Genomic DNA, 15,789 nt, shown 5'->3' on the forward strand with positions numbered 1-15,789 from the left:
ACTCCTTCTTTAAAGGCACCATTAGAGAGGGGAGGCACTCTACCTTAAAGATAGGATTGCTAGCAAATCAATTACCCTTTGTTTTGGATGAATAAATGTAATTAAATGCTCCCTAGACTCAAACAAACACAATAGGCAAGTATTGAATACAAGTGCTTGTTTGACCCTGTGTTAATGATGGTTTAAGAATCGACATACAATACAATACAATACAATACATAATTGTATTTATATTATGTTTATATTTGGGAGATGGAGTCATTAAGATTACAATTGACCAGTCAGTCAGCAAGGTTACATAGCTTTACCATATGTAAGGAAACAGTGAACCGTGCTGACATACATAAATATAGTTTGCTTTTCATGGCATAAATATGAAATGTATTGAAAGTTAGATCACATTACTCATAATACTGAAATTCGTGCAACACAGTGGAACCCAGTAAGTGGTGCAGGAACAAATTCTATAATTTATAGAAAGAAGAAACAATATTTGTCAGGTGTAAGTCCTGTACATAACAAGTTTATCATCAACACACATTGCTCTTTTGTACCTTTCGGGTTGTGCTATTCATGAGCCAACCCATGGGTAGTTTGCTGGTCTCTAAGAGAAAGTGCAAAGCCATTGGAAAGTTTGGCCTAGGGGTGTAGCTATCAATACTGCAGCAGGAGTAGTAGAACCCGGGTCCAGGGTTCTGAGGATTCCACTGCAATTCAATTAGAACTGTTTTTTACTACCAAACCGGGGGTGGGGGAAGGTCCTTGCTTGCTTTAGGCCTCACGGTATTCTTGCATTGCCACTTGTTGGGTCGCTTGTATACAGGAAGCATCAAGGCCAAATCTGGTTCAATAGAAAGAGAGTAAGCGTCCTGAGTGAGAGAGTAGGAGAGAATCTTAGCGTCTGAGCTGGTGAAGATTTGATTTTATATCACAAATAAGGATAGCCCAACAAATAGAAATCAAAATATGCAAAAGGGTCCTCCCTCTATTGATTTAACTGTCAAAAACAGGCTTAGGACCAGGGGAAATAAACAGCATAATTACTTATCACACAGGAATAAATCACACAGTGAACAGATCTCAATCAATTTTGAAAACGTATTTCATAAAGTTCATGTTTCTTTAAATTTTACAATACATTTCTTTTATACTTTTCAATGACATTATTTGTATAAATCCTTTTGACATGATTTGCCATCTATTATAGAAAATATACTTTAAAAAAAAGACCATATCACTACACAATTCAACACATATCCTGATTAGCACTCCTGTATCATATTCACATTTCACATATGAATCATTCAACATTCCATGTATCCATCATACATCAGTCTGGAAAAAACAGCGTCCGCCATACACCGGCTGAGTTTAATTTCTTTCATCCTTCTGGTGTATAGGCCCAGATTAGACACATCACCTGTCTATATGTATGATGGATGTGTGGAATGTGAAATGAATAGTATGTGAGATGGGAGTATGATACAGGAGTGCTAATAGGTGTATGTGTTGAATTGTGTAGTGATACGGTCTTTATTTTAAATAAATGAACGTACATTTTCTATAATGGATGGAAAATCATGTCAAAATGATGTATGCAAATAATGCAAAAAGAACAATTGATGGACAGAATGGGAACAGTCCAGCCCGAACTGCCAGGCCAAGTCCTCCCTGGACTGGAATCAAGGATCCCAGGACCGGTTTAGGGGTTTCACCCCTCATCAGCCATGATAGCTTGAATCCAGTGGCATGGAGAGCACGGGACCCACGTCTGGGCATACCCCTCCCACTCGGGGTAACAAATGCAAAAGGAACAATTGATGGACAGAATGCGGAACAATGTCATACATTCACCCCAGTACAGAGATCTGGGCCTATATCCATCGTGTTTTTTGCTCGCCATTCCAGTTTGAACCCAGCCATATGCAAATCATTCTTGACCCTGCACCCAATAGGAACAGTCCACCCCCCGAACTGCCAGGCCAGGTTGTTCCTGGACTGGAAACAAGCATCCTAGGACTGGTTTCGGGGTTTCACCCCTCATCAGCCAGGATAGCTTGACTCTAGTGGCATGGAGAGCACAGGACCACGTCTGGGCATACCCGTCCCACTTGGGGTGACAAATGCAAAAAGAACAATTAATGGACAGAATGCAGAAGAATGTCATACATTCACCCCAGTACAGAGATCTGGGCCTTAATCCATATTTTTTTTGCTCACTATTCCATTTCAGTTTGAACCCAGCCATATGCAAACCAGTCTTGACCCTGCACCCAATGGGAACAGTCCAGCCCGAATTTCCAGGCTCCATCCATCATCTCCTTGTGTTTTCTTTGTTCGCCCTAAGTTGGCAGGATATGCCCAGACGTGGGTCCCTTGCACACTTTGTCACTGGATTCAAGTTAGCCTGGCTGATGAGGGGTGTTACCCCGAAACCAGTCCCAGGATGCTTGTTTCCGGTTCAGGGAAGACCTGGCTTGGCAGTTTCAGCTTGACTGTTCCCATGAGGAACAGGGTCAAGACTGATTTGCATACAGCTGGGTCTGAACTGAGGTGGCGCAGTGAGCTAAAGAACGATGATGTATTCAACCCATATCTGTGACTGGGGTTGAGTGTCTGAAACGTTTCAGCGCTCTGTCCATCAACTCCTTGTATTTGTGTATGCAAATAATGTCATAAAAAAAATAGAAAAGAAATGTGTTGTAAAAAAAAAATTCTATCAGAATTTTATTAAATGAATTTTTAAAATTGGTTTGGATCTGTTCATAGTGGGATTGATTCCTATGTGATAAGTAAATCAGAGTAGTAGCGCCTATCTTCCATCCCACCCGCACATAGAAAACCCTCTGGAAAAAGAAATGCAAAGTTGTTTACACATATTTATTGTGAACCATGGCAAATATATCCGGACCAGTGCAGGAGAGGTAGAGGTGTGTTTGCTTAGGTTGACCAGAGTAGGCCACAATATGACACTCAAATACAGCAAAATGTTTAGAGGATTAGCCGTCAGAACCACGGTTTTTCACCTCAGGGTTCTGGGTGTCATCATCTAGTGTTCCATATGTTGTGCGCCATAATGCTAATTGATCAGCAGCCCTCTCAAATGTTGACAAAGGCATTAATTATAACTTCTCTTTTGTCAGTTCACCCTGACCAGCATTTTTTATTTTTGTACGCTGTCACTTTAAAAGCTTTCTTTAGGCAGGCCTCCTGGCTGAGTCATCAATCAATCACTCCCCGGTGAAGAGCACCTGCCACGGCATTCAGCTGAGTAATGCCTTCCTGTTCTGCTGAGATGAAACTTTTGTTTGCTTGTCTTTTGCTCTAGGAATCACCGGTGACTGCATGAAATGTAGAATTGACAAATGACTTTGGAAGCACTCGCATTCTTTTATGCATTTCCTGTCTATTCTCTTCGCTGCAAGCCTTTCAACCTAAAAGATATGCAGGGGTTACATAGAAGCAGTGTGTTGATTTAACTGCAATATTTCAAGACAGCAAATTTAAAGGAATTACAAGAGTGCTATGCTGTAGTCCCGGGGTTTTCTTTGCTGTTGCTTTAAAGTTTATTTTGGTTTGAAATAGTTTAGCCTTTCTGTGCAGCGGCAAAGAACATTGCTCGAGGCTCACAACCTGATATTTTTTTAAATAAATGACTGTTAACTCATGAAGGGAACGTACACACAGTGGGAAATGAGAGGTGATATTTCTAAGTGAGAATGATCTTTTCTGGAAAGACTTGGAATACTTTGGAATTTTGAGAAAACAATTTTCATGACTACAGCTAGGAAATAGGTCAGAAATTAAAATACTACAGAGAGACACGTGTCCTATGCAAGTACCAGTGACATGCCATACTATACTAAATCATAACATAACATACCATAACATACCATACCATACCAGAACATACCATGCCAGAATATAACATAACATTATATTACATAACATAACATACCGTATCATGTATCCACCTCACAACACATGTTTTGGTGCAATATCATAATAGTGGTGCAAGGCCATGCTACCAGCACCATCTTACGGATTTCTGGGGGCCCAGGGCACGACATGTTCAGAATAACTTTTAATGTATTACTCATTTTCAGTTAGCTCACGATTCCAAACAATATTGAATTACATGTTCAACTTAAGAAATGCTGGAAAACAAATATAGTGAAAAGCTGAAGCTGAGCAGTGTCTTCCAGCCAAGCAGTACCAACAAAGATTGAAGAAGCATTGATAATGTAATTTCATTGTGCACCTTTATATAGATTGCTTTACTTGCAACTTTTATGTGACATTCGCTGTCTGAACCCCGTTCCTCAAATTGCATTAAAGACATGGTAAGGCTGACCTGATGGCTTTTTATCGTAGATTTGCATAATATTAAAATAAGACATATGCACATAGCACTTGGAATTGTAGCTTTATTTGTTCGGTTTTTGTAATCATGATTACATCTCCCTTCACAACAGCAGTTGTCCAATGATATTTTCCCTTTCATTGGATAGTTTTCTCCATCCTTGTCTTACCCTGCCCTATGCCTCCTCTCCTTTTTCTATGTGTTTTCTTCTTTGTATAGACAGTCATCTCTGACTTTTCTAAGTAAGAGGAATTGGAATGGGTAGGAACTAGGGAAGGACAGGCAGGTAAAGAAGATGATATGGCAAGCGAAGTGAAGGAGTAAGAGACTAGGGATGAGACGGTTGAGGTTAGAAGAGATGTATGGTAAAGAGAAAAAGGTGAGATATCCAGAAAGAAACAAACTGAGAGGTAGAAAGAGGGGATGAGATAGAGACTAAAGTAAGGTAAAAGAGAGTTATGTTAAAGGTAAAATCAGGGAAAGGTAGAGGTAACCATAGATTGGTAAAAAAGTGAAATAAGGAAATAAGTATAGAGATATAAGGTAGAGTGAAAGAGCAATGAGGTAGATAGAGTGGCACATTGAAAAGATGTGCTGAACAACAGGTCAGGTAATGAGAATAGTGAGGCAGAGAGAAAGGCGGAGAATGAGGGGGAAGGGCAAAAAGAGATAAGGAGTAGAGAGAAAAGAGGTGAAGTATAGAGAAATGTGAGAGAAAGAGAGGTCAATAAAGATGCAGAGAGAGACAAAGGGTGTGAGGTACAGAGACAGAGTTGTGTGGCAGAAAATGAACTTGAGACAGAAGTTAGGTAGAGGGCTGTAAAAGGAGAAAGGTCGAAAAAGAGGTGATGTTGATTGAGTGAGATGAATAAGAGTAAGAGGTGCAGAGAGATGCGAGAGGGAGAGAAGGTAAATAAACAAAGTAAAAGAGGTAGAGGTTGAAAAAAAGATTTTGCTGAAACGGAGTGAGGTAGTGAGAGAATATAGGTAGAGGAAAAAGTTATAAATAGAAAAAGGTAAGATAGAGAGGTTAGGTTGAAAATAAATGATGAGAGAAGAGTGGTAGAGAGATTATATATTGAGAAAGAGGAGGGGTAGTTAGAGATGAGGTAATTAGGGAAATGAGAGGTAGACAGAAATGAAGACGAGAAAGAGGTTAGCTGAAGAGTGTTGGGGTAAAGAGAAACTTGAAGAAAGGTATAGAAAGCTGAGGTGTAAAAAGTGAGGGAGAAATAGAGTGGTGAGGTACAGTGATAATCAAGGATGAGAGAGGTGAAGTGGATGGAGAAGAGAAAGCTGAAGGTGAGATGGAATCAGAGCAGTGAGGCACAGAGAAGGAGGTGAGGAAGAGGGAGCTGAGTTAAAGAGAGGGGTGAGATGCAGAGGTATACACAAAGTATGATATAAAAAGTGAGGCCATTAAAGAAAGAAAGAGGGAAGTTGGGTGTAGAGAGGTGTATTAAGAGACAGGTGAAACATAGACTATGTGGAGAGATTTAAGATGGGGTAGGTGCATAGAGATGTTGAGATACGTAGAGAGTGGAAGGGATAAAGAGAGTACTTGTATGTAAAAGAGATGTGAAGTGAAGAAGAAAAACATGAGACTAAAGGATTTTTTTAATGTAATTGCCGCAAGCTGACTGAGAGCAGAGGGGTTAGGGTTGGGAAGGCAGGGCATGCATACTAAACTTCTCCAAAGCAGGCCTGCTCAGCTATCAATTAAAAATAAGCAGATTTGTATGCACATGTTATAACAGTGGGACCATTTGACTGTCCCTATATCTTTACTGGGGGCACTTGGAATGTGGGGTTGCTGATCAGTAGAGCCTACTTTGCTCCTGCCTTATCCCCACTCTGCATGTTACCGAAATGCTTGAATGGTACTTTGCACTGTTTGAACATTAGCCTGGTCCACAAACCTTGGCATTACAGGTGGCAAAGCCTCCCCCCCTTTTCAAAGTCCATAGTAGTGCCAAAGCACATTCTTCCTGAGCAGTAAGTGAGACTAATGCTTTGTGAGGGTGTGCATGATTCTAAAGAATATAGCCATACCCTATCGGTGTGTGCCAGTATATGTCTGTGCTGACGCCCATGCAGTAATTACTGTGATACACAGTCCTGGTGTGATGTTTAGAGGGTGCACTCTCCAGTTCTGCAATATGCAACATCTTGTGCAACCTTTGAGTACTCTGATATTACAGAAGGAGCCGAAGATTATTGTATGGCCCCTTCTGTATTGTGGATCACACTGGCACTTATTATGCACAAGGTCGATCCCAAAGGAAGATGCCTCCATTTGTATGCGGTGTGGCCCCTTGCAAATGAGGTAAACCTTCTGCTTTTGTGCTTGCACCATATTAAAGAAGAGGGTGCGGAGATAAAGAGGCTGTCAGGAGATGCACTGATTGATTGCCACAGTCAGTGTGCCACCTGACTGTTCTGCTTGTAAGAGCTGAATGGCGCTCCCAAGAACCCTCACACATCCTCCTGCAGGGGAATAAAGTCACTCACGGTGCCGGCCTGCAGGTGGATCCCTGCCCCACTGTTGGACCCGGCCCTTTTGGCAGGTTCACCCCAAGACTTTTTGGTGATTTTAGGCCTCTGCGCACTTTTTCACTGTGGTACAGTGTAAAGTGCTTGAGCTCTCTGTGTATGTGTGGTGAGTGACCTGCCCTCCCATAGGAATGAATGGGGAATATGTATGCCCATGATAGTTCCTGATGTGTGGGGAGTGCAGGGTCGAGTTTGGTATGTGCGAACTCGTGAGATTGAATGCTGCGTAATGGTATATGCGGCATGATTGTGTCTAATGTAGAAGTGCCACTTTTAAAAGTTGGCATATTTGTGTAATTTGTGTCTCGCATGTGATTGGCTGAGGCTGGCAGGTGAGCCTGGCTCCAAGAGTCTGGGAGGGTCTGCCAGTGTTTAGCATGCTGATGTGAGGGGAGGAGTGAGCCAGGGCCTGCTTGTGGATTGACCGTCTGGTTTGAGGGTCCTGAGTGAGGGTGGGTTTTCCCCACACAATGCTGGCTCCACCCCCTGGGGTGCGTCTGATGTCCCTAGCCTGGCCAGTGAAAGGAATTCCCTATAACCAGTTCTAGCTGGTTCTCACACTGCCTGCACCCTTTAGACAAAGGATTTTGGGTATAAAAAGGGTGCTGTGACACTCTAAAAATGTTCTTGTTTCTGACTTGTATCCTACCAGGGGCGTGCTGCTGCTTGGGCCCAGGGTAATCCCTGGGCCCTGTCCAGCCCCTGGATATCTGATGGACTTTCCTTTTCTGGGAGCTGCTATGCTCCACCTTATGTCCTGGACTGCTGAGGTCCTGGACTTCTGAAAGGACTTTTTGTTGCTTTATTTGTTGCCTCTAGCGCTTTGGAGCGCCTTATCTCTCCCCCAGTGCCTTATTTTGGCCAGGAAGCACTGTTGAATTGATTTCCTAGAGGAGGGAGAGGAGCGTGGGCTGTGCAGCGCGATGCTGCAGGTCTCTGACAAAGGATTCCCCCGAGATTGCATTGGGGGTCATTGCCAGAGCCCGCCTCGCTTAATTTTTAATTGAGGAAACCTCTCCGGGGCCGTGGATGAAGCCACGAAGGGGCCGCGACCTGATTGGCCGTCCCTCGGCAGGAGCCACGCTCTGATTTGCCATTGCTCTGGGCCTGTTCCCGAGAGCCGCGCTCCGATTGGCCGATTCGCCCGCAGAAGCTGCCACGTCACAGGGGCTTGTCCCGGGAGCCGCGCTGTCATTGGCTGACTCCCAGGTGTATGAGGAGGCTCGTCGTGGGAGCCGTGCCTTTATTGGTGGATCCGGCGCTCCGGTGAAGAGAAGAAGCCGGCGCCTTCCACGGGTCTCCCGGGAGTGAGGGAGAGCCCCGTGGTGTCCGAAAACGAGGAGCGGTGGAAGGTGCAGGCGGGGCTCCGTGTCTGGAGGAGAGCCCCGCCACCCGGGAGAGAGCGCTGCCGGACCCGGTGAGTGCATAGAAGGGGAGGGGGGTGTCGGGGCACATTGCCGGTGCCCGCCACTCCCCTCCAGAGCGAGCACCTGAGTGCAAAGAGGCCCGGGGGGCCTCCCGTGATGCAGAATCCCCAGAGAGGGACTCCACCTACCCCCTACCTTCGGTTACAAGCCCTTGAGAGGCTCTTAGTGGGGCATTGGTTGCGAGCCCTGTGAGGCTCAGGGCCCAGATTGTGTGTAGAGCCCCGAGGGCTCTGGGGGCCATTATCTCTTGAGTCCCCCGAGCGGGACTCCAACGATTGGCTATAATTGCCTATGAGCCTGTGTGGCTCCCACGGGAACATTATTGTCCCAAGAGGCTGTGTGGCTCCAGCATTTGACTATGGGTAGTGTCAGAGCCTGTGTGGCTCCAACGTTCTGCGCAGTGTTGCCCAGAGCCTGTGTGGCTCCTACATTTTGGTGCAGTTCTGTTCTAGGGTCAGTGAGGACCCTGTCGCAGTTTTGATTCCCAGCTGCCCAGCAATTAGTGGGCAGCTGCACCGTTTAGGTCTTGTGTGGTTCCCAGGTGCCCAGCAAGTAGTGGGCACCTGCAATGTTTAGGTTTTGAAACCCCTGACTGGCGCTGCATGGCGGCGCTCCCTGACATTCTGGACACAGGGCTCTTTAGTCCCTTTATTAGATGGGCGCTGGTATGTGATTTTATTTAGGCGCAATGTGATTATCTATGTGATGGTAATTGCCTAATGTGAGTTTTGCGCAATGTGATGTGGTGCTAGGAAATGTAATGCATTTAATATGATTACGCACCTTGATCTTACACCTCTGAATGTTTTTGGGCATCATGTGTTTTTGCGCTATTGAGTTATGTTCTGGCAAGTCTGAATGTTTTTATGCATCATGTGTCTTCCTTGATTTTACACCTCTGAATGTGTGGGTTTATGCATCATGTGTTTTTTCTTCCCTGCACCTCTGAATGTGCTTTGATGCATCATGTGCCTTGTTATTACACCGCTGAATGTAGGTTTTATGCATCATGTGTTTTTCCTTCCCTACACCTCTGAATGTTTTTATGCATCATGTGTAATGTGTTCTTGCTTATACCCCTAATTGTATTGTGATACTTAGGTGGTTTTTCTTTCTAGTACAGGATGTCCTAGTGAGGTCCTGGTTCCCTGCGTAAACCCTATGAATACCCCTGTACCTCGAAACCCAAACCTACCCCTGAACCCTTAAAATACCCCTGTACCCCAAAACCCAAACCTAGCCCTGAACCCTAAAAATACCCCTGTACACCAAAACCCAAACCTACCCCTGAACCCTAAAGTACCCCTGTACCCCAAAACCCAAACCTAGCCCTGAACCCTTAAAATACCCCTGTACCCCAAAACCAAAACCTACCCCTGAACCCTAAAAATACCCTGTTCCCCAAAACCCAAACCTAGCCCTGAACCATAAAAATAACCCGGTACCCCAAAACCCAAACCTACCCCTGAACCCTAAAATACCCCTGTACCCCAAAACCCAAATGTAGCCCTGAACCCTAAATATACCCCTGTACCCCAAAACCCATACCTATCCCTAAACCCTAAAACTACCCCTGTACCCCATAACCCAAAACTATTTCTGAACCCTTAAAATACCCAAACACCCCAAAACATATACCTCAGTACCCCAAAACATATATCCCTATACCCATACTTACCTTATCCAAACATTTAAAAAAAACATGCTTTTACCATTCATGCATTTACAACGAATTTCGTTGTAAATGTATGCGTGGTAAAAGCATATAAAATGTAATGCCATGCGTTATAATGGCATTGCGGAGTCATGGGACTTTCGTAATGAAAGTATGTGAAGTGATGGTATGCGGAAAGAAAGTTGGTGTTGACCCTCCCCCGGTAAGTAAATTGGTGGCACGGCGGACCACATCTCCAGCAACATACTCATATTTTTTCACCACCGATTTGAAAAATGCACAGGTCTCTCTCATTGATGCCCAGCACCGACATACACTTTTAGACACACCTCCCGCCACAAGTTCTAGAATTGCGAACTTTAGAACTGGGGAGCTACGTTAGAATCTCGGCATCAGCTCAACATCCTGTGATTCCAGGCAAATCGCTTTGTCTCCCCGTGCCTACCACAAATGAATGTGTTCTTCTGTAATGTAAATTGTGCTCATACCATGTTGTCGAGTTCGCGTTATATAATATTGCAAGGAAAAATAAAGTAGGGAAACTCGAGTTCACACACTACTGAACGCACACTCTTAAGTGCATCAGCAGTGCACTGTGAATCGGAGAGTTTCACAGGCCTGTCACAGATAAGAAATGCTATCAAAACGAAATCCTACAAAACAATATACTACTTGCCGGTAGCAATTCATACCCAGACAACGTCGGGACGGGCTGCTAGTGTATTATAAAAGGAAGAGGTGGAGGCAGATAACTCAGGCTAAGGCTTGAGGAAACAAACTGGATGAATATTTTTCACTGCTTTGAATTAAGCTTGAACATGGACTGCGAGTTGCATACTTTTCTGTATTAGCAAGGTTAAAAAATCATAAATGGATCAAAAGATGATTCTATAATGGTTCAATTGGTAAATTCTCTCTGTGTAACCTAACCAGATGCCCTTTGATTCGCTTCGTACCTTTATTGCTTTGTTCAGCAGGCCTTCCACAACTGTATTTTTAGTTTGCAGTTTTTCAGTTTCTAAGTATATTTTGGGCATAACACACATATTGAGGACAATGTATTGTAACTTCAAACTGTTTACAGTAGGCAACACTTCAACATATACAGATGATTTCTACACGATTAGCATAATTTCTTAAGCCATAGTTGAGTTAAAGTCAAAGATGCCATTAAGCCAGTAGTTTGATTCATGGCAATCACAATCTATGTGATATTGTTTCAGCCTCCATTTTTTCTTTTATTTATGTTTTTTTCTAAAGTCCATTGTTTTACAATCCTGCTCCAGTAGTAGTCCATCATGAGCTGCCAAGTCAGGTCCTCTCTGAACCAGACCACAAGCAACCCAAGTTCGGTTTCGCCCTACTTGGGCCTCGTCAGTTGGATATAGCTTGTTTCAGTGCACAGCAAAGCCAGAATCTGTCATCCATCCACTGAACTCTTAATCAGGCTCAAAGTCCTTGCAGGTGCATTGCTCTGATGCTGACAAGATTTGGATAAGTTTGGACATTCTACTTCAGTTTGGACAGTCAGAGATGTCTTTATGCAAGAAATTTCAAAAGTGACGCTGCAGCAAAAACTACTGTTGAAGAACTTACTGCATTGTTTTTTTATGGTGGACCTTAGAGCATTAAAGTACAGTATGGAGATTTGCAGACATTGCATTCTATTGACCTGCTTGTGTTAGGATCCCTTTGTCAATATGTTGTCTTACCTGCTTGAAGCAGGAATTCAGTGGTCCTAAACAGTCCAGATCATGTTGCCCTACTGATTCATCACTTCAGATTCCTATGTCAATGCACAAACAATAAAATGCAAGGATGTGAGGACATGCAGATTCCTAAGTAAGTGAACTGGCACATCCACGTAGAGCCTCAGGGCTAGTGTGCCAACAACTGTGATCCTTTGATTAGGTCAATCTGATGGGGATGACTGGCTCACACATTCTAATGCCTTCTTCTGCCCATGCATAGAGTACCCCTTGTCTTCATAACCCAAGCCCAGACTGGGGAGCCTCTGGATACCATCACTTGGGCTACTAGCCATAGAATATTTACAACAAGGGGTGGTGAGGGACAGAGTCTCTGAATTAAGCAGAAAGCTCTCACCCAGTCAAGAGATCAGGGCTAGATCCAACACCGTTTTTTAGCTCACTGCACCATCCCAGTTTCAGAACCTGGCTGTATGCAAATTAGTCTGTTCCTGTCCCAGTGCATGATGGGAACAGGGCAAACCAAACTACAAAAGCCAATTCTTACACTGGGAAGGAAACAAGCTCCCGGGGACCGGTTTCTGGCATTACAGCCGTCTTCGGCCCGGTTTGCTTGAATCCTGATGGTGCAATGAGCAAGGGTCTCACATCTGAGAATACCCTTCCACGCTTAGGGTGGACAAAAATATTTACAACAAGGGGTGGTGAGGGACAGAGTCTCTGAATTAAACAGAAAGCTCTCACCCAGTCAAGAGATCAGGGCTAGATCCAACACCGTTTTTTAGCTCACTGCACCATCCCAGTTTCAGAACCTGGCTGTATGCAAATTAGTCTGTTCCTGTCCCAGTGCATGATGGGAACAGGGCAAACCAAACTACAAAAGCCAATTCTTACACTGGGAAGGAAACAAGCTCCCGGGGACCGGTTTCTGGCATTACAGCCGTCTTCGCCCCGGTTTGCTTGAATCCTGATGGTGCAATGAGCAAGGGTCTCACATCTGAGAATACCCTTCCACGCTTAGGGTGGACAAAAATATTTACAACAAGGGGTGGTGAGGGACAGAGTCTCTGAATTAAGCAGAAAGCTCTCACCCAGTCAAGAGATCAGGGCTAGATCCAACACCGTTTTTTAGCTCACTGCACCATCCCAGTTTCAGAACCTGGCTGTATGCAAATTAGTCTGTTCCTGTCCCAGTGCATGATGGGAACAGGGCAAACCAAACTACAAAAGCCAATTCTTACACTGGGAAGGAAACAAGCTCCCGGGGACCGGTTTCTGGCATTACAGCCGTCTTCGGCCCGGTTTGCTTGAATCCTGATGGTGCAATGAGCAAGGGTCTCACATCTGAGAATACCCTTCCACGCTTAGGGTGGACAAAAATATTTACAACAAGGGGTGGTGAGGGACAGAGTCTCTGAATTAAGCAGAAAGCTCTCACCCAGTCAAGAGATCAGGGCTAGATCCAACACCGTTTTTTAGCTCACTGCACCATCCCAGTTTCAGAACCTGGCTGTATGCAAATTAGTCTGTTCCTGTCCCAGTGCATGATGGGAACAGGGCAAACCAAACTACAAAAGCCAATTCTTACACTGGGAAGGAAACAAGCTCCCGGGGACCGGTTTCTGGCATTAGAGCCGTCTTCGGCCCGGTTTGCTTGAATCCTGATGGTGCAATGAGCAAGGGTCTCACATCTGAGAATACCCTTCCACGCTTAGGGTGGACAAAAATATTTACAACAAGGGGTGGTGAGGGACAGAGTCTCTGAATTAAGCAGAAAGCTCTCACCCAGTCAAGAGATCAGGGCTAGATCCAACACCGTTTTTTAGCTCACTGCACCATCCCAGTTTCAGAACCTGGCTGTATGCACCACCCCCCCCCTTTTGTAAATCGATTTTGGCCACTATAGGTGTGGCAGGGTATACTCAGACATGAGTCCCTTTCTCACTGCTCCATCAGGATTCAAGCAAGCCGGGCCGAAGAGGCTGAAATGCCAGAAACCGGTCCCCGGTAGCTTGTCTCCTTTCTGGTAAAGAATTGGCTTGGTAGTTTAGTCTGCCCTGTTCCCATGATGCACTGGGCCAGGGACAGACTGATTTGCATATAGCCAGGTTCTGAGCTGGGATGGGGCAGTGAGATAAATAACGGTGATGGATCAAGCCCTGATCTTTGGACTGGGTAAGAGTGGTCTGCTCAATTCAGACACTCTGTTCATCACCACCCCCTTTTGTAAATCGATTTTGGCCACTATAGGTGTGGCAGGGTATACTCAGACATGAGTCCCTTTCTCACTGCTCCATCAGGATTCAAGCAAGCCGGGCCGAAGAGGCTGAAATGCCAGAAACCGGTCCCCGGTAGCTTGTCTCCTTTCTGGTAAAGAATTGGCTTGGTAGTTTAGTCTGCCCTGTTCCCATGATGCACTGGGCCAGGGACAGACTGATTTGCATATAGCCAGGTTCTGAGCTGGGATGGGGCAGTGAGATAAATAACGGTGATGGATCAAGCCCTGATCTTTGGACTGGGTAAGAGTGGTCTGCTCAATTCAGACACTCTGTTCATCACCACCCCCTTTTGTAAATCGATTTTGGCCACTATAGGTGTGGCAGGGTATACTCAGACATGAGTCCCTTTCTCACTGCTCCATCAGGATTCAAGCAAGCCGGGCCGAAGAGGCTGAAATGCCAGAAACCGGTCCCCGGTAGCTTGTCTCCTTTCTGGTAAAGAATTGGCTTGGTAGTTTAGTCTGCCCTGTTCCCATGATGCACTGGGCCAGGGACAGACTGATTTGCATATAGCCAGGTTCTGAGCTGGGATGGGGCAGTGAGATAAATAACGGTGATGGATCAAGCCCTGATCTTTGGACTGGGTAAGAGTGGTCTGCTCAATTCAGACACTCTGTTCATCACCACCCCCTTTTGTAAATCGATTTTGGCCACTATAGGTGTGGCAGGGTATACTCAGACATGAGTCCCTTTCTCACTGCTCCATCAGGATTCAAGCAAGCCGGGCCGAAGAGGCTGAAATGCCAGAAACCGGTCCCCGGTAGCTTGTCTCCTTTCTGGTAAAGAATTGGCTTGGTAGTTTAGTCTGCCCTGTTCCCATGATGCACTGGGCCAGGGACAGACTGATTTGCATATAGCCAGGTTCTGAGCTGGGATGGGGCAGTGAGATAAATAACGGTGATGGATCAAGCCCTGATCTTTGGACTGGGTAAGAGTGGTCTGCTCAATTCAGACACTCTGTTCATCACCACCCCCTTTTGTAAATCGATTTTGGCCACTATAGGTGTGGCAGGGTATACTCAGACATGAGTCCCTTTCTCACTGCTCCATCAGGATTCAAGCAAGCCGGGCCGAAGAGGCTGAAATGCCAGAAACCGGTCCCCGGTAGCTTGTCTCCTTTCTGGTAAAGAATTGGCTTGGTAGTTTAGTCTGCCCTGTTCCCATGATGCACTGGGCCAGGGACAGACTGATTTGCATATAGCCAGGTTCTGAGCTGGGATGGGGCAGTGAGATAAATAACGGTGATGGATCAAGCCCTGATCTTTGGACTGGGTAAGAGTGGTCTGCTCAATTCAGACACTCTGTTCATCACCACCCCCTTTTGTAAATCGATTTTGGCCACCATAGGTGTGGCAGGGTATACTCAGACATGAGTCCCTTTCTCACTGCTCCATCAGGATTCAAGCAAGCCGGGCCGAAGAGGCTGAAATGCCAGAAACCGGTCCCCGGTAGCTTGTCTCCTTTCTGGTAAAGAATTGGCTTGGTAGTTTAGTCTGCCCTGTTCCCATGATGCACTGGGCCAGGGACAGACTGATTTGCATATAGCCAGGTTCTGAGCTGGGATGGGGCAGTGAGATAAATAACGGTGATGGATCAAGCCCTGATCTTTGGACTGGGTAAGAGTGGTCTGCTCAATTCAGACACTCTGTTCATCACCACCCCCTTTTGTAAATCGATTTTGGCCACTATAGGTGTGGCAGGGTATACTCAGACATGAGTCCCTTTCTCACTGCTCCATCAGGATTCAAGCAAGCCTGGCCGAAGAGGCTGAAATGCCAGAAAC

The sequence above is a fragment of the Lissotriton vulgaris genome, chromosome 10, assembly GCF_964263255.1.
Source record: "Lissotriton vulgaris chromosome 10, aLisVul1.2, whole genome shotgun sequence".
NCBI classification, from domain to species: Eukaryota; Metazoa; Chordata; class Amphibia; order Caudata; family Salamandridae; genus Lissotriton; species Lissotriton vulgaris.